This window comes from Nipponia nippon, unplaced genomic scaffold (assembly GCF_047370975.1).
Source record: "Nipponia nippon isolate SJK-2023a ecotype South Korea unplaced genomic scaffold, ASM4737097v1 scaffold_2, whole genome shotgun sequence".
NCBI lineage: Eukaryota > Metazoa > Chordata > Aves > Pelecaniformes > Threskiornithidae > Nipponia > Nipponia nippon.
In genome coordinates this window covers 50,883,270-50,905,586 of record NW_028262336.1, presented here as the reverse complement: position 1 = coordinate 50,905,586, position 22,317 = coordinate 50,883,270, and the positions used below count along the sequence as shown (strand labels likewise).

The following is a 22,317-nucleotide window of genomic DNA, read 5'->3' as shown; positions in this document are numbered from 1 at the left end:
GGAAAACAACACGAGATATGCTACATCTCTGTAAAGTACCAATTACGCTTGGAAAGCAAATCAAAAGCTTTAGCTGTTCTATCTCCCACCTGCGATAACACATACAAAAAGCTATTCTCTTAGTTAGTATTTAGCTTGGGCAAGTGAAGTAATCATGAGTCAAAGAGAAGTGCAAGCACACAAACAAGCTTAAAGGCTGACAATTAACTTCAAGCAAGAATTTCAGAATTCATCAAAGCATCATCAAAGAGCGCATTTTAGCACTACAGGGAAAGAAAGAAGAATTTGCTTTTCATTCTAACCATGTTAAAAAAATACACATCAAACTTGTTAGTAGTTATAACCTGATGCAGCTGTGGATAATGGAAAAACTCTGATCTACATCAGCTGAGCTGTAAAGACAAATCCAACAACCTGCTCTTCATCACAACATGGCAGACTTACAATTAACAAACTTCACTCTCATTTTAAGTTCTCATTTTCAGTTTAAATTTCAACATCTGTACCTTCACTGCACGCTCATTTTTTCACCGTTCGCTTATAATTCATCTGTTCTGCACACACATCTGCAGTCAAAGGATGCCCATTGACTTTAAAAGACATTGTCTGAAGCTCCTTATTACAAAAATCAGTGTGTGTATATATACGTGCAGACATACAACCTGTATATACATTTGTGTATGCAAACACATACACGTACCTATACATGCATACCTATGACTGTGTGTCTGTATTCACATATGTGTATGAGACAAAAATCATTCACAAACATGCAGCACCATCCAGCAATACAGATCAAACAAATTACACATTAAACACCATTTCTTACAATGCATGAAGTATGTTTGAGTTCATCAAGGAAGGTTTTTTCATAGTATTTTTTGTAAGTCATTAGGCAACCATAATAGATGAAGCTGTTACCTCAATGTGAACAACTGCACATCTGTACACTCAATGCATGTACTATGCTTAATATTTTTATGATATTTATATATAGATGGGCCACATATGTAAACTTCTACGCTAGCCTAGTATTTGACTACTGGAATTTGTTCCTTCATTTTTTGCCTCTTCATCTCTTCTTGCTCTTCTAGTGCCTTACTGTTGATTAGCTAGACTTCGTAATCTCAAACTAAAGGTTTGCACAGTGACACAAGCCAAGCTGACTAGCTTAACTCAAGCAAAACCAAAGCAGTGTCACATAAACCTTCTTCGCAAACTGCAAGTAAACATTTACATTTTTCGAAAAGCTGTTGTCGTTTATAGATAAAAGTGATAGAGAACAGAATCCACAACCAGACAATGTATACTAAGAAACTAATTCCTTTCCAACCCTGATAATGCAAAAGAAACTTTACAAGTACAGAAATATGCAATTAAATCGTCATAAACATATGATGTACAAAATGTTCTACAGTCAAAATGGTACAGAGAGAGAAACAGGTCTTTATAGCAGAGTTTGGGGGTATTTTATCTTACCAATTTCTCCAAGATGAGCATTTTCATAAACAAAAATATCACTGATATGTCTACCATGAAACATTTCAAACCGAGATATTTAATTTTGAAACAGGAATGGGAAGCAAAAAGGATACCCATTAGAAAACGCTGAGGTAACAGAATATTTATACTTTTTAGGACATACCCTGTTTCCCATAGAGCACAAAAACCAAGGGGTGCATGGATCTTTTAGGAATTACCATAAATTAAATAAATATTTTTTAACTGTATTTTGTGTGGACACATGAATTATTGCTCTTTTTTGGATAAAGGGCAAGTAATAAATTACCAAGGGCAAATCTAACTCTGGAGGTAACTCCGCATCCTCTGCCTTATCTCTGAGTTAGTAACCGCAAGCAGTGAGCTGCACCACTGCAATGCCCAGCTCAAACATTAGCCCTGTCAAACCAGTTGAACTCGGTGAGACAGGGCTTGCTAGCTGTGGTACAGCCCTGCATTAGTATTCTGCTTTAGGGACCCCAATAAGCCTCTTTGCACAGAGCTGTGCTGCTTTATATGAGCAGAGCAGCCAACTCAACACTGGCTCAGGAATCCTACCCAGGCTAATTTCACCTTAATATGGGAGCACCCCACCTAATTTTTTTATAGGAGGTCAAGGGTTTAAAACCAAGGGAAAGAAGAAAGCACCCAACAAGATTATGAGGGCTGTTCCTTGCAACCACGTTTTTTTATTCTGGCAGTCTGCAAGCTCCCAGTATGTCCCTGGTGCTCACTGGGTTGGCTCTGTCTGGCTAAAAACAGTGGAATGCAAGCTCTGTACCTTCCAACGCCACGACAGGTCGCTGAGCAGCGATAAAGAATGTGGAATCAATCTGTCCAGTTGCTGTGCACTACAGAAGACATTCCTATTTTACACACGATGGGTTTGATAAAATCTCTTGCTAGGTCACATTAACATAGGTTTTTATTATGCTAATGGAACACATGACTAATTAACTAAAATATTTTTGGAAAATCATGTGTTAGGGCCAGTGGAATCTCCTAATCTGCTAAAGAAGTGAGAGGCTCAAGAAATGTTTCCTTGAACAAGCCTGTTTTATTTGGCAAACAAATATCACTGTCTTCTATGAGCCCAAACACAGTATTTGATAATTTAATCTATTCAAAGATTCCTATGCTTTGTGCGACACAAGGTAAATTAAAAGCCTCATCTTCCTTGTAAAGCACTCTACAATTTTATGTACAGCCTGTAAATTACTGGAAATCAACCAGGCTTGGGAGAGGTCCAGAAAAGTTAAGCTCCCTTGGAGAATGGGTGCTGGTGCAATTACATCAGTCGCATCTGCCTAAAGCTAGTCTCCACTCTGTGGGGCAACCAAAGGAGGGAAAGGGCAGGACAGACACAGAGAGTATCTTCTGTTTCTCTCTCCATATGAGGAGGAACATTTCATCAGCCTACTTCAACATCAGCCTGACATAGCTCCTTGCAGAAGCTTAAGAGGAGCAGAAGATCTTTAAGCACCAAGTCAGAGTGACTTTGTTTTTGAAGTTCATGCCCTGCATATGTGTTCAGACATACATACACACACAGCTGCTTCTCTATTATTTAGATTGTAGGATTGTAGGTATGACCTGCAAATGGCTCCTTCATCACTAAGAAGGAAAAAAATGAAACAACACAAAAACAGAGAAAAGCGCAAACAGAAATAATGCTATGGGATAAAGGGATCAGCCTGGCAGGACACAAACTGCTAACTGCAAAGGTGCTTTCATAACTGACTTTTACAAAACCTTAAACCAGACTAAAAGCCTTCTCTGGTTTCTTTTACCAACCAGCCACTTCTTTTCCCTCACAAGTCTCCAGCTTCAGCTGCATTTTCTCTCTGGCCCTCCCACTAACATCTAACATCTTTCCTCCACTCAACCGAGCCGTTCACTTATCGGGTAACTAAAATACTAGAGCAGATGACTCAGCAAAGGAGATGACTGATTAACTGCATCTTGTGCCTTTGAAGGATCTGTCCACTCTTCCCGTATTTCTTGACCACAGACATAAGCACATTTTTTAATAAGATGCAGACTGCAGTTTTACTAATACTCTTTCAAGCATTTTTTTTTAATGGGTTGGATGTTCAGTGGCTTCAAAATAAACATTAAGTGGTACATCCTGACTTAAGTAACACTATGCACCTAAATTACTCTTAAGCATGTGTAGCCTATTCTTGTGTACCTGACCTCCTTCTCCTGAGCCTCCGACACACCATCTTTCAGATGTCTTTTAGTGAAGTCTTGTTCTTTTGTCCTTGGTTGACAACTAGTGCAAGGAATCCTGTATGTACAAATCTACAGGCAATGATCAACCTCTGTTGATCTCTGCAGTTTTAATCCTTAGCGAGTAGTGTGGATCGTGCACAGGGTGGGAAATAAGAATCCCCACACATGGCAGTTTTAGATAACACAAATTCTAATGCAAGACAGAGAAAGCAATTTTTACCTTACTGCATTATTGTTATTAATTACTTCAGTCTGTACTCATTTAGGTAAATGCCATTATCAGATTAGCTGTCTACTTTTCACTAGTCTTTTGCTCAAATCCATTTGAAACCACTAAGAACAAACCCAATTACGTCTACTTGTTTTTCTCCTACCCTAGCAACACTTAGCTATGTGCTTGTATTTAGATGGGTCTCCACTGTAAAAGAATTCAGTATTTTTGCACACAAAAAGATTATATTGCAAATAGCATAGCAAATAGAGCATTACAATGTCTTAATTCTGTTTGCTTAATTACTTCTTCAAGCTTCATGAAACCGCATACCATTGCCACTTTATAAACCTTTCACCTGCCTTGGTCATTTATTTCAACTCTTTCTAAAATTATTTCCAGACTCCTCAGGCATAAACTCCCACAATGTGACTGTTGGTACAGGTAATCCCTCTCTTCCTCACTTCCCTGGTGTTGCTGTTAGGATGAACCAAAACCAGTTCTGAAGTGAAAGCCAGTCACTCCAGTACAGCTACATACTCTACCACATGAAACCAATGTACAGCATACTGTTCCTGGACAGGATGAGAATTAAGGAGAAGGGGGAAATAAACTATGTTAAATATCCATTTTAGCATTACATGCAGTTAAGGACTGCGTGGCCAGTCCTTTACTAATGCCATCCTAGATAACCACCTGCAGATTAATGAAGAGTTAGGAAACAACTGGATGGTATGAGTGTGCTACGGCCTGACTCTCTCTGCCACTCTGTTTCCAGGTGCTCTTCCATAGCCAGGGCAGCTCATGACAGGCAGCGCACTGGTTTCCAGCTAGCATGACAAACTCCTGCAACCTAGGATGCTCTGGCGTCTCCAAACACAGCAGGCATCACACAGCTGCTCCCCAGGGATTGCTAGTATCACAAAAGACGACAAGTCTTTCAGAGTAATGAAATAGCATCTAAATACTGAATTCGAAGAAGCACAGGACTTGCTGCATGACATCGAAGCATTCAGAGGAAGGTATCTGAACACAGATGCACAAAGTATGGGGCCCCAACAATTAATCTTCATTAAGAAAGACTGACTTCATTAAGGTCGTTATCTAGGGTGAGATCCTGTTCCCCTTGATGTCAGTGGCAAACCTATTAATATAATGTCTCCACTAGGAAGAGAATAAGTACAGTCCAGATGATCTTGTGTTACAGTTCGGAGCCTTGCACTAACGTGACCTTATCTCATGCTATATTGTACTCGTGTGTATTAAGTAATGTATGTACAGAAAAAGATATTAGTTTCATCAAAAAGATCACACTTTACAAAACAGCGGTTTAGATATCAAAACTATTTAATGGCAATTACTATAGCCATAGCGTTGCCAAAGACAGACACTTCCTCGCTCCTGACTAGCATCCTGTCTCATTCCCAAGCCTGAAAATCCATGTACTCATGATCGGTACTAGAAGACAACCCCTGTGGGACACCGGAAAGCTGGTATTCCCCACAGGAGAGTCAGAATTCACACCCACAGCAGAAATACTTCAGCTAGCAAGACAGCATGAAGCAGGGTCAGGTAAAGACACACACTTCAGAATATTACAATGGTGATTTCCATTTATCGGGGGGGTGGGAAAGCCCTTCTAACTTTAGTCTAAGGGTAAACAGGCAGTGGAAGAACGAGCATGCTTTCACAGCAGTATTAAAATTGCTGAAATAAAGGGAAAAATATTTCCTGTTCTTCTACAATCAACCTCTCCAAGTTTTCCAAATGCCTCAGGATACTATTTCATGTTTAGAATACTTAAAAAGTATTCTCTTAAAAAAAAAAAAATTGATGTGTAATGGAGATGTATTTAATTCCTTTTCTGACATTAATAAACATGAATGACGTACAAAGGTATTGCCTAGCAAAATATTCATCCCTAACATACCCACTCTGTACTGAACTTTTTTATACATCCAGAAAACCAACCTCCAAAAGTTAGAAAGCTCTATTAAAATGCACCAAAATACATGTTCAGATTTTCTGAACTTCTCACTTCAGCAGATACAAATATTTTTGGAGGAATTTATCCAGAAGCACCACAATTAGAGCCAGAAGGGGCCAAATACTTTTTTGGAGGTGCCAAAATGGAGACAGAACACCTTAAAAAGCCTAGGTGCAACTGTAAAATTACAGTTGAAATTTTGTCGGTCTTCACGTAAACAGATTTCCGTGTATTTTTGTTAGTAAAAGAGAATTAAGCCATATTGCAACACTCTGAATTTTGCTGCAGGTTGAGCATACATGCACAGCTGTCACAACCACGACTGCATGCAGTAACAAGCTGAACAGCAGTAATTAAACCATCTGAGACCACAGTAATGGGCTACAGTACAAAATCCACAGGCTTTCTCAATCTCAACACAAGAGATCTGGGATAGCCTGGATTGATTAAGAGGAGAATTCTTGTCCCTTTTATCGGTTCATATACTCTGTATTTTGAGAGGTTGGTGCTATGTTTTTCTCAAGTGTTAAAACAGTTTCCTGCTTCAGCAGGGATGACGTGAACTCCACAAGCTAATGGTAGTTGACCCAAAATCGAATACAATAGCTGCACGAATATTATTTTTAGTGGCAAAGCTGCCTTAAATAGACCCCTCTCCAGCTTCTGTGACCAACACAAACATGTTCCCAACAGCCCTCAATGCTCAGCTGCTCATGAAGCTGAACAAGGAACCACAGCTCGTGCTACACCGAAGACTGGCATGTCCTCTCATGTCTTCTCTGAGGTTTCCTGTGCCCCAAGCCACGGAAAAGGTGGGCTCTGTCCCAAGGACAACCTTTGCTCAACACTGCAGGCTGCAGTATCCATTGATGCCACGAATGCCATCCATTCATGTTACGCTCTTACTAAATGTAAAGATTTCCAATGAGGTTTCAAATATGAAATAGTGCTCTTTCTCCTAAGCCTAACGAGATTAATGTTAAGCATATGAAAAAATAAGGTGGAAACTATATGTGAAATGCATTTAAACAATTCCCATTAAACAAATATAATCATACATCCTATTTGTAGCTTTACTGGTCCTGAAGTAGCACATAATGCCCCGGGGTGAAGCATAAGGATCTCCGCTAGCACAGCACAGAAGTTAACTATTTCTGCATCCAATAATAAGTATCAATGTGACTGCAGCCAATGCTTTGGACAGTTAGGAGCATCTATATCTATTTCTATTATGTTCAGTATATAAGAAAAAATTGCAACATCTTAGAGAGAAGTAAATGATCTACTATTTGAAAGAGAGAACGCACATGAGAAAGCACACACTGTCATTTCCAAGCATGCAAAAATCTTATCAGCCTGAGTATTGTATACAAGGCTAAAAATACATATTTGAGTACTTTAGTTTACCTCCTGGATTTTGAGCTTTTAAGATACATGTAGATTACATTATTTGACTTGAGCATACCACCAGAATCTCATAATGAAGTAAAATAAAATAATTAATTCCATGACTCCAAGAACTGGTATTTGACTAATAGTAAAGCCTTTAATTCAATACAAACCCCTATTCTTATTGTTTCAAGTGGTTCAAACCAGTATTTTCTATAAACTGGTATTACTTACAGAAAGGGGTTTGGGTCTAAGGAAAATGAGATCTGTTGCACATATGGAAAACAGCCATTCTGACTGCCTACGTACCAGGTCTGGTTGGAAAACAATTCTAGGGTTTTTTTCTTCTTTTTGGGGGGCAATGGGGATAGGTGTGATTTCGTTGACAGGAACAAAATGCAAGACATCTCCAAATACTTACATCTGGAAGCAGAGTGAGAACTCTCAGTTACTCAGCTAAGACACAGAGGACTCAGCAAGAGGTCTGTACTACCTGGCTTAGAGCAAGAGCTGGAACCAGGCTTTACCCCATCCCCGGCAAATGCCCTAATCAGGGGGCTACTGACTACTCTAGCATCTACCCCCACTACTATACTGAACCTTGGTAGAGATTGACAGCCCTGCCTGCAAACTCATTACGTGAATGGCTACTCTCAGAGCTGACTTAGACACCCCCAACAGTAACTACCCACTCACTCCGTACTGCGACCGTGGGTGCTCCCTCATGCACATTCTCTCTTTCACAGCCTGGGCTGAAGTAAAGGCATCGTAGGAGCTGTTTTCTTTTTTATGGAAGTTGTCTTTGAGTCATGAGTTTGTATCACCAGCCAGCAGTGTTGCAGGTGTTAGCGACAGAGCACACATGCCTCTAGGAGGCAGGGACAGGCACAGTTCAAACATGCAGAAAGTAAGCAATTAGCTTTTAAGGGTTTAGGAGTTTTCACTTCATTTGCTACATAATCACTCTATGCTTCCATTTTGGTTTTATCACTCTCACACTATGTTCATGTGTGCAAACACTATCCTGTCCTACACACTGATGTCAGGTGTAGCCTGGGAGAAGTCTGTACCACTAAGTGAGTTGCAGTGCTCTGCCAATCTACTCCAGTTTATTGGGACGGTGTTTCTTGCTTTGTTTTTGGTTTTGTGTGTTTTTTTTTTTTTTGGGGGGGGGGGTTGGGGTTTGTTTGTTTGTTTGTTTTTTTCCCCAAGATCTGGGATATCAAATTCCACCCACATCGGCAGCTGTTTTGATGACTCTGTCGCTCTTCTGAAGAGCCTGCACAGACAATCCTCTATGGAAACATTCAGAAAACACAGAAAGTCTAATAATTAGGGAAAATATTGTGAGTACAAAGAGGTGGCTTTGCACTCACTAGCATTATAATTGCTTTTCATCTACGTAATTACTTTTCCTCTGTTTTCTCTGTATTGAAACAGTGCATGCTCTCTTCTTGCAATGCACAACAAAGGACAACACTTCAGCTTATTGAGAAGCACTACTTCAGCATTTCTTATAAAAAATATCCTGTTTGCACACATGAATCTGCTGATTTGCCATTAAGTTAAATACCAAACAAGACTTTAAATATTTTTTAATAACCCACCTCAGCTACACTGGAACTATACAAACTGCTCTGAATGGATATATAGCCAATAGGTCAGATTGATGGGTCAGCGTACATACCTGGGAAGACCACTAAGGGGCACCTTGATGCTCATCATTGTCTATTAACATGGAGGCTCATTAAAAATGTGGCATTCCAAAGCAGAAAACCTAAAATGGATCCACACAAATAAAACCACGGTGCTGCAACATCAATTGTCAGAAGAAAGGTACATTTTGTAAACTGCCCCTGCAACCTGAGGCACCCCAAGTTGAAACTGTGTGCCTGCCAGACAGTCCGTGACTTCTTTCTTTGTTTTTAAGCAGCACATTTACTTTGGACAGAGAAAGGGAAAAATAGCCCAAAAAGTTCCCACTGTTATGAAAAACAGAAACAATTGCTAGAGTTACAAGCTCCTCACAGACCGAGCCAGAAGATGAACAGCTCTCAGTCTCTACTTTCTTTTACGCCACTAACCCGAATTTAAAAATGCAACAATAACACAGTCACGGCCATAAAACCTGATGCCTACAGAAACTGTTATTTGCCAAACTGAACCTATGCAGCTGCAGCTGCCGTGCCATCAGCTTTCAATAGCCCTTTACCATCAGCATATTTTGCTCACGGCTACCTGAGTTATATGCCCTTCATGCACAAAGCATACAGAAAAGGATAAACATGTCACCACAGACTTCAAAGCAAGCCACCTGACGAAGCCACGCAAATACAAATCAGCGTAATTATGCAGTTTGGTTTCAAAATATTAATGCCACTTCTCATTCCATAGTTCCAGTCCTCTTGGTCCAACTATGAAAACAGACAAGGTCATGAAACTGGTCTGAAAACAAACAGTATTTGAGGGCTTTTGGTTTCTTGATGGATCTCCAGAGCCTGGTAAGTGGTCAGTAGTGCCAGCTTTTTCCCCCACTGAATCAAAGCTGTTCTCTTTTCTTCAAATGTAGCTAAAGCATGAAAAAATTAAACCCAATGTCACTGTGAGCACCACATTCAGCATGTTCTCCATCACACTTATCTCTACGCCACTACGTACAAGATTATTCGGTTTCCTTACCCATTAACTAAGTTCTCTTGCGTCTTCTGTGTCCTTTAGTATTTGATCAAACCAGATTTGAATTAAGGACCTGGATCCAACTACGCCATTTCGTAAAATAAGAATAAGGCAAGAATAATGTCGTTGACCTGAAGCTGTGTACCAAGCGTCTGAGAGAGAGCCCAGCTGGAACAGCTGCGACTCCCAGGACACCTTTTGCTGCCAGATGTCATGAATCTTAGGCGGGAAAAGTTGATCTTTTCATTTCTCCACCTCAAAGCAAGCCGAGAGCCCAGCCCAGGGAAAAGCCCAGTCACACGGACAAGTTGTACCAGGTTCCCTGCTTCTTACTCCACAGGAGATGTCCCAAGACAGTGCAAGGAGTGAGGTGAGGAGGTGAGGAAGGGGCAGGTCTCCCCTCAAAAATCCTTCTGCCCCATGGCTGTGCAAGCTCAAAACCAGCTGTAACTGCCCAAACTCTCCCTATCAGGAGCAGCCGAAAGAGTGCTGGGCGCAGCTGCCACGGCTCCTTGGAGCACAGCGAGAAGCACGCGGTGGTTTCTGCCTGGCCTTCTCATGCAGTTAGTTTGGAGCTTTTTAAAACACCCTTGAAAACTTTCTACTCAAGCAGGCAGGCCAGCTATATTTATAACGTGGTTTTGACAACAGTAACACAAAGACTGAGCATTTTACACAGTTCGCTAGGGAAAAAAATCCTTGATAAAGGCGCTGCTTCATAAATAATGTCTGTCATGTTCACAGTCCCCATACACAATGCTGTCATCTATAGTGCGTGGGCTGGGAGCGTAGGAAATTTGTGAAAAACAAACAGTGAATCACCAATGATTTTGATGGCAGCTCTGCCCTACGTGGCATTTCACCAAGTCATCATTCAGAGCGACAACTTTGTTTCTCGGCTGGCACGACTTAGCGCTTCATCTGATTGCTCACAGAACAGGAGAAACCACGGGCTGGAGTTCATGGCAACGGCAAGGGAGATTATGTAAATTTTTATTTTTTTTTTTAATATATATCCACCCAGATGCTTCGTGCACCTCTAAATTGAGGCAGGCTGAATAGCCTCCCACCTCTCGGGGTACGAGAGCCTGCGCTCACAGCTCAGAAATGCACGCAGCCCTTCCTGGCTCGACATCTTGGCCACCAGTGCCTGCCTGGTGGCAGCAAACACAGGCATCGGATGTCCCTAATGTTGGAGCCTTATCCAAAGCCCCGGGAAATCAATACACAGGGCCTCAGCATTTTCAGTGCCTCTTTGATCAGACATCAAATCCTAAAATCATGCAGCTCCTCACCTCCGTTTCCAGTCTCTTTCCACGCCATAAACCAGGGCTGAGCGGTGCTAAGGACGGCCAGCGCCATACCATACAAGATTTCCAAGGAAAAAAAAAAACCTGTCGTAGCTGCAAAGAGAGCTGAATAACCTTCTCCAAAAAGTACCGTCACTGATTGTGCTTACATCCCAACACAAACCCAGGGCACTGAAGTTAGATTTATCTCTCCCCATCAAAATGCTGTAAGCCAGAGATCAGTGTCCTGCTAGCCATCTCGTAATTATGCTGTACATTTGTTGTTCTTGCAATCTTTCTTCAAAAATAAGTTTCTTCAGCCCCTATGTCCCTTGTGCCATTATTCTTTGAGTTTCCTCTAATGAGCAAAACTCTGCTGTTCATATAACTGGAAATGGGGACGTGCTCCTTCATGAACCCGCTCACTCTAACCATGCGATGAAGGAACTGCCATTTCTAGGCTCTGCACAGCAGCCACCCTGCAAGCAAAGAATGTAAAAATCACCAACGTTTTTGGTGGCCTGCAGAAAGATAAAAAAGAGTGGCTGTGAAGAATCAAACTCGCCTATCCCCCTTGTATTTATGAGCTCCAGACAAGGTTATGCTCCTTTACCTTGGATAAAAAATGTGGAACTATATTGGAACAACTATAGGTTCCAATTCCTATTTGTTGGAACTATAGGTTGACAGCAAGGGTTTCCTTCTCAGAAATTGAGGGTCCAGCAATACTTGTTGAGTTCTGCTTTGAACTGGGGTTCTTCAGGTTATTCAGTAGCTAACAGTGTTCTTTGCAAAAAAATCAGGGTCCTCTGGGGTACACTCTCTACACCTAGATGATCTGATTTTTATACCATTTCTATTAGCTACCAGTACATCTGGGGAATTATTTTTCTGCATTTCAAACTACTTGTTTCAGTAACGTACAGCTTTGTATTTAAAAATATGCTATTCAGGATGGAATGTTATACTACAAAGTGTTCATAGTTTATGGAGAGGTTATATATAAAATATACCCTATCAGCCACAAAAGGGAAGAAAATGAACTTCTGTTGTCTACTTTGGATTCATTTCTTCCCAGAGCACTCAATAATATTCATCTTAAAACTTTACACTGAGCTGGGCCTAAACTCTCATTGAGAAACTTGTTAAGTGATTCTGATATAGTAACTTCGCCATTCACAGATAAGCAGTATGGGACTTTTGATTTGTTTCTTAATTATGCAAAAATTCCAAGGACTTGACTCTCACTCCGGAGGGGCACAGGATTAGGAAAACTGAATTAGCTGGCAGCCGAGAATTCCTCTGGCTGATCTCTTGTTACACCAATGACCAATGCTGGCCACAAAAGCCTCACGGGACTGTCAAAAATAGCTTCAGAAACAGAATTGACCTAAAATCTCATTTTTTTCAGTGGAAAAAATCAGGGTTTTGTCTTAAAAAATACTCACGAAAGATATGTGGAAAAAAACGATGGCTTGGTCAAAAAGTTCAAAAAAAGTCCGCAGCTAAGAATGATGTTTTCAGTCCAAAACGCTCTGGTGTGCCTCATGGGAGCTACGATTCAAGTGCCTTGTGTGCTTGACTACCTTTCCCCTCGTGAGCAGGGGTTCCTGTGACAGACTCCTTCCTTCACCTCCAGGGATGGCACTGCGTCATGACAGTCCCTTATGGCTCATTAAAAAGAACCTGGGGTATAAAAAAAACCCCTGCAGAATAGCTTCCAGGAGACACAGAACTATTTTGAATACAAACACATTCCATTTCTGTATTTCCATGAAAAGTAATTGAAAAATGCTGACTACTTTAGCCTTGCCTGGATTCATTTTGAACTATACTGAGGAGCCCCAAAGACAGACTGGGCATCCACAGTCATGCAAGGTTATACGCATTAAGTTTGGGTGATACAGTTCACTCAAAACCAAAAATAAATAAGAGAAGTACAACAACCTCTATTAGATTTATGCTTGATGTGATCCTAAGACCTGTGAAAATATAGAAGCGGTAGCAAGTTGCATATGCAAAAGAGGTACTTTAATTATATCTGAGCTGTCTGGTCCAGTAACCACAAAACACTCCGTCTGCTCCAGAGACTGTCTGCCTGTGCCTCACAAACTCTAAAAAGCAGAACGCAAATAAAAACCCATCAAATATATTTAACTTGGTTTTTTATCTCATGATTTTAAGTGTTACCTATTACAGAAACTGATGACTACCAAAGAGATGACGTAAGTACTCTAACAAGTTATATTAGGCTCTAATAAAAGCCCATACAGTGGGACAGATTAAGGGAGAACGTGCAGCAACATCCCTGTTTCTAGAAAAGGAAAACCTCAGAAGGAGTTGCAGAGACTTTGGCAAGCTGAAGGAGACTTGAAAGGCAATTCTGGAGGAACCAAAGCTGGGTTTGCTCAGACATGCTGGTGCTGCTGCTGTAATCTCCGAGTAGCGGGAGAAGAGTATGCTCTGGTTTTTCTCGAAGACTTTCGAAAGCGGTCAAACATATTCTGAGTCATTGCAATATCCTGAAAACCCCACTTTACAGCTTTGCTTTTATAAAAGCCGTACAGTGGATTTTCCCTTTATTGAAGTTCTAAAATCCAGGTGCGACGAGCAGCATTAGGTACAGCCCACACGTCACCAGCTGTTGAATCACAAGGGCAAACTCCCAAAGATGGGAATCTTTGGGCATGTTTAGATTTCTCATGGGGAGAAAGCAGAGCATACAGAGAACAACGGTTTCAAATGATGTTTTGGAAAACGATGCACTAGATTTTAAAAGAGTACTTGGTGAGAAGAGGGTGCAGCAAGGACCTCGTCCAGCTCTCAGAGGGAGCAGCACGGCCAGGGAGAAGCTCACAGCAGCTCCCCGCAAGTGCAACCAAGGCTCCAAGTCCTGTTTTTAAAACTTAAAGCTTAAGGAGCACAGGCCCTGCTCCCAAAGCATTTGAAAAGACACATCTCCATCCACAGTCTCCAAACAAAATACATAAACATAAACAAACTCAGAGGCAGACCAAAATCCTATTTTTAGATGAATGAACAGCATAAAAGCTTTCCAATGTCCTCTTCTTACTCCCCTCTTCTATTTCTCCTCTTCCCCTCCCTTCTCCCCCATATGCTTTTGTTGGTGACTGCCAAATGCTCTCTGCTCCTATTTAAAATTCTTAATGGCAATCTAGCAGACATCCCTGATCCAATTATTTTAATCTGTCTGTGTTAAGTGGCCACAGCAGCTGTTCACCTCCACTTATCGACATTATTAATACTGTAATTAAAATATACATTAGTCAGCTGAAAGATCCACATAAACCTCTCTGAATTTCACTTTTCATTATCGACTGAGGAAAGTGCTTAATGAAAAAAGAAGGAACCAAGAGTGTGGGCTTTAAGAGACGGTAAAAAGGCTAAAAAAGGCACGCAGACACAGGATGTTAAAGAGCTTTCACTGCAATAGCCTTGTAAAATCAACAACTGCTTGCCAGGTTAGCTTTGCTGCTGCGTCTCACACTATTGCCGTACGAAGAGCTCCCCACCCCACAGACACGTAGCAGCACAGCATATTGCTTTTGAACTTTTATCAAACTCTACTAAGACTGAAATACCACAGCATTTCAGCTCGCTGTCAAAGATTTCTGGTTACATAGAGGCCTAGAGAGCAAATTCATTTTGAGGTTTACGGGATCTAAAGAGTTCTTATCTGCATTATGCCCTTTAATGACCTAAAGGAGATTATTTGATACACCTCGTTAATAATCACAAAATTTATTCAAGGGAAACTCAAGCCATAAACCTGTATTTTGAAATAAGAGGGATTATACACTTCAGTATCATTGTAATGCACTTCTAAGGGGCAGCAGATGAATTTTAGCTGATCGCCTTAGACGTACTCTTTGTTCTCCGAATCCCCAGGGATCTCCTACCGGAGCTGCTGCACTGTGGGGCCTACCATGTGCCCACCTCCTTCAGAAGTTACACTCACCTGCTTTAATATAATTACACATACGTTCTCACATAAGGGTCCAGCTCTTCACAAAAGTCACCCCAGCAAAGCAGGAGGACTTTACAAGGTCAGCTGCAGTACAAAAATTTCCTTTAGCTGAAGTCGTGGCTATTTGTTCAGAACCAGAGGAGGACAGAAAAAAACCCTGATATAAATAAAGCTCTTTAAGAGCCTTTACTCAGGTCTGAAGAATTCAACAGCTGCATCCCATTCAAAAAATGGAACAGAATAAATATCCTCAGCAACAAGAATGACTTTCCAGGGGCCGAGTTGAAAACTAGGTAGATTTCTAGAAGACAACATTGATTTTAAAGGCATTTGTAACATTCTCATCTTTCACATTATTTTTACACGTTAACTTTGTGATATTTGGTATGTGCTTTAAAGCTTTATCTCCAGGAGGTATGTGAAAGTATAGGTGGATCTCAGTGTATGTATTTATGTAAGGAACACATAAGGAATACGTAAAGCTCCAGCCGTTGCAGAGAGAAGCCTTCAGGTGTGCTCTCTGCACTTTTGGAAAGTGAGAACCTGAGAAAAGGAACTCAAATGCACTTTTTCATTCCATCTGATGATTTTAAAGCCATCTTCATGACTCTGGTTTTCTCGGGACCCAAGTGGTTCTCCCTTTGAAGCATGCAGCTGGAATTCCTGGTGTTCGGAAAACCGTGGGCAGCTCCCCAAGCTGCTCCTTCCCCAGGGGTAACTGGGCTGCGGCAGGACAGAGCCAGCACATTTCTGCCGGTGGCAGATATCTAGGGTAACACCGTCCCGACTGCCCTCACCCCTGTCTGAACTGCTGTATTTGAGTCCCTATTACCCATGCAATGCAAACTGAAATTTGCCTTAGTAGTATTTTCTCCTAATACAACTCTGGGTCATACAGAAGCATTCAGTATCTTACAGGACTGACACAATTAATGAAGTACGTGACCCTGGCTGAATAAATTATATACAGTGTATACAAGAGATGTTTTGGTAAAGATGAATACAAATACCCAATAATGCTTGCAGATGGAAACTGAGGGAATAATAAAGACTGAAGCATCTGTTAAATGCATGAATTTACATCTATTATTCCACAGAAGGCTACTTTCCTTAAACTTCTCCATTCGAACCCTCCACTGAATAAACATTAAACATGCTTTTCCTCTATGACTTCTCACAGCACAAAATTAATGAAAGAAAATGTTATTGCTGTTATTACTTTTATTGTTATTACCCATACATCATTCACTACAGAATGAATTAGCTTATCCTTGAGGAATCCCTTAGACTCTGTGAAGTTTTACCCTTTCCATTTGACAGCGTAACTAAAGCCAACAATGGCAAAAGTACCAAGTAATTATGGATGTTTCAAATGCTGACAGATGAGCTATGGGGTAGACGAGACCTACAGTAGGATTACTTTCAAAATACAGGCATCTCTATCTAACTAGACCCACTAAGTACCACTTCCAACCAGTGGTGAGAAACAGGAACTTTTGGGGAAGCCATTAATTTCATTTGGTTTACAGAGATAAGAATATAACTCCAAAAATGCCATTTTCCCCACTTCCTCCCATCCACGGAGGGAGCGTACAGTGGCCAGCTCAGAGGTATATGTCTACACTGTGGCTAAGTTGCAGACATATAGTGAGATCAGATTAATTCCACCCTTAAATACCATTTTCCCTGGCTGCTGAGCAGCAATACTTTCCTCTGAGCTCTGACCTTTGCTAGCAAGGCAGCAGGAACATGATGGCCGCTTATCAGCGGCCACCTCCACAGCTGCTTGATAAAACATGGGGTTTTGTGGCAAATTTGCCAACAAATTCCCCAAGGCCGAGTGTTCATTCAGCTGCAGCCCCTCTCGTGGTCCCCTGAAACAAGTGGCTCCGACCAAGCTCAGTTGGACCACCACCACCATCACTGCACCAGCCCATCCTTACAGAATCCAGACCATGCCCCAGATGAAGCCGGAGCCCTTACAATGCTCAGAAAATAGCACAAGGTCATTCTTCATTTTACTAATTTCATGCCCAGCAGTGAAAATGTCAGCTGCAGAGGAACCTGCTTTTGCTTAGTTCATTGCCTGCTGTAATTCCCTGAAGTCCAATTGCCATTTATAGTGATGGGGCTGAGTGGAGCGTCCCTGGGAAGAAGGAGATCACAGGCTGCATTCTTCAGCTGCTGCAACAGTCTTTTCCCCTAGGAACTGGGCACACGCTGTGCTATTACGAAACAAACAACAGTCGGTCACAATGTTTAATTATATTACTACTGGTTTTCAACTAATTTGGTGCCAGCCTCTGCAAGAACAGTTTCCAGCACTACAAAAATTTACCCTGAAAATCGTCCCAATGAGTTCTGTTACTAAGGATGTGAACTCCCAGAAAAATGAACTGCAGATTTGCAGTAATTTCACTGAAAGTAGGATCATACTTCCCCCCGCCCCCCGCAGTACAGAGCATAAAATGCCAGATGCAGCAATAATATACTCATCATAAACACTGATGTGTTGAACTTAAGAGCTGCAATGCATCACAGTGTTATGTAATTAACAGTGAGTATTAGAAACCAATACAAATTAATAATAGCAAACTTCCCTGCCTTTTACTGTCTTCTCTCAAAAAACCATCTGTAATCCAAAACCGGAAAAGAGCTAGAGCTTTCAAGTCCATTCGGGACTTGGTTATTGCCAGTCTGTTCTATACTGAAGGCATTCAGGCTTCAGTGGACTATACAGAGAAGCATGCAATAGAGAAATGCAAAGAGCATCCATAGATTGCAATGATATAGTTAACGCTGTTCTCCTCCCACATCTTTTCCAAAATGTTAAAACTGCCTTCTGAAAGCAAACCAGAGGACAATAGTACAAATACCATCCACAGTTCACACTTCCAAGAGTACACTGTTTAAAAGCAAATAAACTCCTAAGTTGCTCTTTCCAAAACAAGCTCATTTTTTTCTACTAGTTCATAATTACAGAAGTATTTTCTCAAGTTTGTTGATGGTGGGAAAGAGAAGTACAGTTAAGAGCATTATTTTCTTGTAGAGAACTGAAATAACACTTTTTCCAGATTTCCACAGAGATGTTCAGTGGAAAAATGCCCAGTATCCTGAAACACTTCTCTCTGGAAATTAATTTCACTCTTTCCTTCCCACATAGTCTTTTATGGATGTGCAGAAAAGCACACAATAAAACAATATGCAGTCTTAAAAGCACATGGAAACATTCATTTCTGACATCTGAAATGTCTGTCTGTGAGGACCAAATTTATTACACAGTATTCCAAGCCAATAAAGATTTTCTACCAACCTAGAAAGTCTTAAGAGGATTTTTATTATGTTGTGTCCTAGCATTGCTCCCCATGAGAATCAACAAGTTCTACTTGGATTAGTTGTTTTATACAAACAGTTGCATAACAAAGAGAGGAGTAAAACCCTGTATCCAAACCTTAAACTCTAAGGTAAAAGACTAAGATGCCAACTATTAGAGCATGACCGCATGTCTCAGGTTCTCTTTTTCAATTCTTCTGGTAGTTACAGAAGTAATTCTAAGAGCCATCCATCATGTCTTTATAAAATGTGCCTACTTGTTTTTTCACTGTACCATGGGTGAGAGGATAAGAAGCATTTCAGACTGTGCAAGATAAACAGTTAGATTACCCAGATAAAAACCTTCTCAGAAACCTAGGAGAGAGAGGGGGGCAGGAGGGAGCAGAACGAAGGGGAAAGGAGAAGGAAGAGGCACTGACCCAGCTCATCTATCTCACTAGAGGAGAGAGCCAGGGTATGTTCCAGACTAGATAATCATTTTCAACCATATCACCTCACACAACCGATTTAAGTTTGCCTTGCGGTTTGCAATAGGAGCTAGTATGTGATAAATGTTACTGAACTTAGCAATGAGCTAACCACCCGTCCCAGCACCTTGCCACTGTCCCTTTAGAAGGCTGTCCCTGCAAGAGACAAACAGCTCCTCTCCAGAGGGAGAGCTGACAGAGGGTGGGTCTGCAGCCACAGCCTCCAGCTCAACGCAGTGTCCTTCCCCTTAAAAGCACTCATCTCCATCCTCGGGACTCAGGAGTGAGGAAGGTCACGAAGGCACGCACTCAACCTCAGTTGTCACCAGTTTTAGATTTCTAACTGTGTTTTCCTATTTTTCTTCAATGTTTTTCTCTAATCCTACTGCTTTATGGTCATTACTCCCCCTTCTGCCCTTCAGCCCTGCAGGACTCGCACAAAAGGAAAACAACTGCTGTACAAAGGCAAATGAGAAAGTAAACACCTAGTAACATCACAAAAGAATACAGCAATAAATCAGAGGCATGAGGAGGGAAAAGGCCTGTCATTTACCTTCTGCTTAATACCTCTTCTGTATTACAGCATACACGGTATTTCAAATGCAGTATGATTTTAAAGACGATCGCACCCCTTGTAAACTGAGTGTTCCCTTTTAACCCATGACTTGTCTAGGCTGTGGTGAATTACTTGAGGCTATTCTAGAAAATGGCTGTCCAAGCTGTATCCCACTGGCCAGGCTGCACCCCGAGGGATGACTCTTGTCCTGCTCCCAAACATTTCTGTCATCAAAGAGCACAGCCTCTCAGCAGACAACTATCTTGCTGTATAATGTAGCCCTAGGCTGGTCATACGGACCTGTTCTAGACAACACCACGGATTGCCATTGCAACCCCCAAAATAAATTTTTTTCTATAAAAAAATAAATTAAAAAATATTTTTTTCTTTGCCCTTAATAACACAAGATGCACATAAAGCTTGTGATAGTCTACTGATCTGTGTACCTACAACTGCTTAGGTTTACATTATGTTGGCACGAAAGCAGCACACTCATGCTCGAAATAAGTACAGGAATTTTTTTTCTAAGAAAATGCTTGAAAGGTCAGCTTGTAGTACGCTGCTGTTGAAGAAAACACATTAGTAATCAGGATGTTACCTCATGTTTTTATTTGAGTATCTTGTTTCATAATTTAGGACCCACGTTTTGAATGTAAAAAATTACACGGAGTGTTTGTTTCCCACTGACCTTACCACCAGATTCGCTCATTCCAGTTTGAATTAATAAGGCTATTAAATCACTTAGCATTTGTCCTCATGTAAACACAGTCAGAATCTGCTCCTTTGCTCTCAGTGACACTACGCACCTCCTCACAGACTTTTCTTTGTATAGAAGGTACCTTCTGTATAAAGGCATACCTTCTGTATAGAAGATAAACTCCAGAGAGCAGATGTTTACCTGGCCAGTAGCATTGTGTTACTACCTAAAGCCAAGGATGAGGAATTTATTGGCTTTACTGACAGCCACCATAGATTTTCAAACTCCACAAGCCAAGAAACATTCATCCAAGCCATCTTGTGGGTTTTGTGCTATGTTGGGTCTAGACCTGTTTTCTAAATCCTCCCCAGTAAAACAACCCAGGGGAAACCAGTGTGGCACACGGATACAGCTGGTGCTCTGCAGAAGACGTAAGAATATCGACATAAATTTTGGAAGCAGATGTGTGTGTGTTTGCATGCATATTCACATCTGTAATGCAACAGCAGTTTAAGAGAAAAATGCCATACATTTACAACAGGTCATTATCAAAATAGTATTAACAGCCTGAGAGTACCCAGTTGTTACAGGTTGAGAAGCAGGAAAAAAGGCTATTACAAGGATGAAGACCTTGTAACTTTCTCCTATGCCCCCCACTTCCCACCCAGGCTGAGTTACTGTATGCCCCTGGGTGAGCTTGGGCAGCCTCCAAAATGCCGACTGCGCCCTTCTAATGCATTAGCAAACAAAACTGAAACAAACCAAAAAAACCTACTGAAACTTTAACACATTGTAACAAGTTATTACCTGTTTAAATTCGCTACATATTTAACAAGTTTCCATATCAAAGGCACCAACCGGGCCTGAGCATAAGGAGAGCCATGAAGGACACAGTTACATGCTCTTTTACAAGGTGGAGTGTTTTCCAGTGGATTAAGAGCTAACCTCACCTTTCTAGTACTACTGTGATAGTGAATATTCCCAACTGTTCTTGTTTGTACAGCCCTGCACTCTGAAGATTTTAGGAAGGTTTGTAAGTGCTGGTGGAGACAGACCCCACTGCCCCCAAGGGAGGTGCCAATCCTGACTGAAGAGCAAGCATCAATGACAGATGCTTATATTTTACAAATATTTCTCAGAAAGTGTCTGACCCTCAGGGCTGTCCCTACACTTAACAGGAGACATGACAGCACCTGCCCCTCTTAGACAGTGCTGATGGGGAAGCTGTGGGGTCTTACCAAGGCTCCCATCTGATCAACCCGCCTGGGCTTCTTTGCAGGGAGGGGGCTGGTGGGCAGCCAGACTACGCCCCAGGACCCATGCAAGGAAGCCAAGATGCGGCCTTGGTCTGGTGGTACAGCTGCAGCCTCCAGCAGCTACGCACGCGAAGGGAGAAGACATGCGTCTCCAGAGTCAAGGAGCATGTATATGATCAAGCTTCTGCAGCTCAACAAGTGACAACGCATCAACAGCAGTGCAATTACTACCTGTGTTAGCACTGTTAACTTGCATCTAATGAAAGACACCATGTGCTAGCTTATGAACATGATGAAAGTTTAAATTAATACATTTACAAAGCATTTTGCCAGTCAAAGAGTGCACATATGGTTAGCTACCTTAGCGCAGCCATCTGCCAAGCTTCAGCAGCCCCGTGATGTTCCCAATATCTTGGCTTATCACTGCGGCTAAGGACAGTTGACCACGACCATAAGGTAGTCTTGCTCAGGGCTCAGGCTGAGAGCTGAGGAGTTGTGCTATTTCAGTTCAGGACACAGAAAACCACAAGCCCATAACCAAAGGCTGAAGTTTGTATTTGCAAACTACACATGCCTAGGCTGATGCCCTGGCAACAACCCAGCTGGCAGGGAACGGCCTTAATCCACACTATTAAACTCCCTCCCTCTCCGAAGTGGCCACATCCAAATGGTCTGTCATGAATAATCCCTGGCCTGTGCTAACTCTATACTCAGGATCTGTTTTGGAGAGTTG

At 41.5% G+C, this 22,317-nt stretch overlaps 1 protein-coding gene across 6 annotated transcripts in view; it reads right to left on the bottom strand.

Annotated features, from left to right (window-relative positions):
- ARHGAP6 (Rho GTPase activating protein 6) overlaps positions 1-22,317 on the bottom strand; it is a 334,845-nt gene that overhangs the window by 63,774 nt on the left and 248,754 nt on the right. The gene's annotated exons all lie outside the window — the stretch shown is intronic.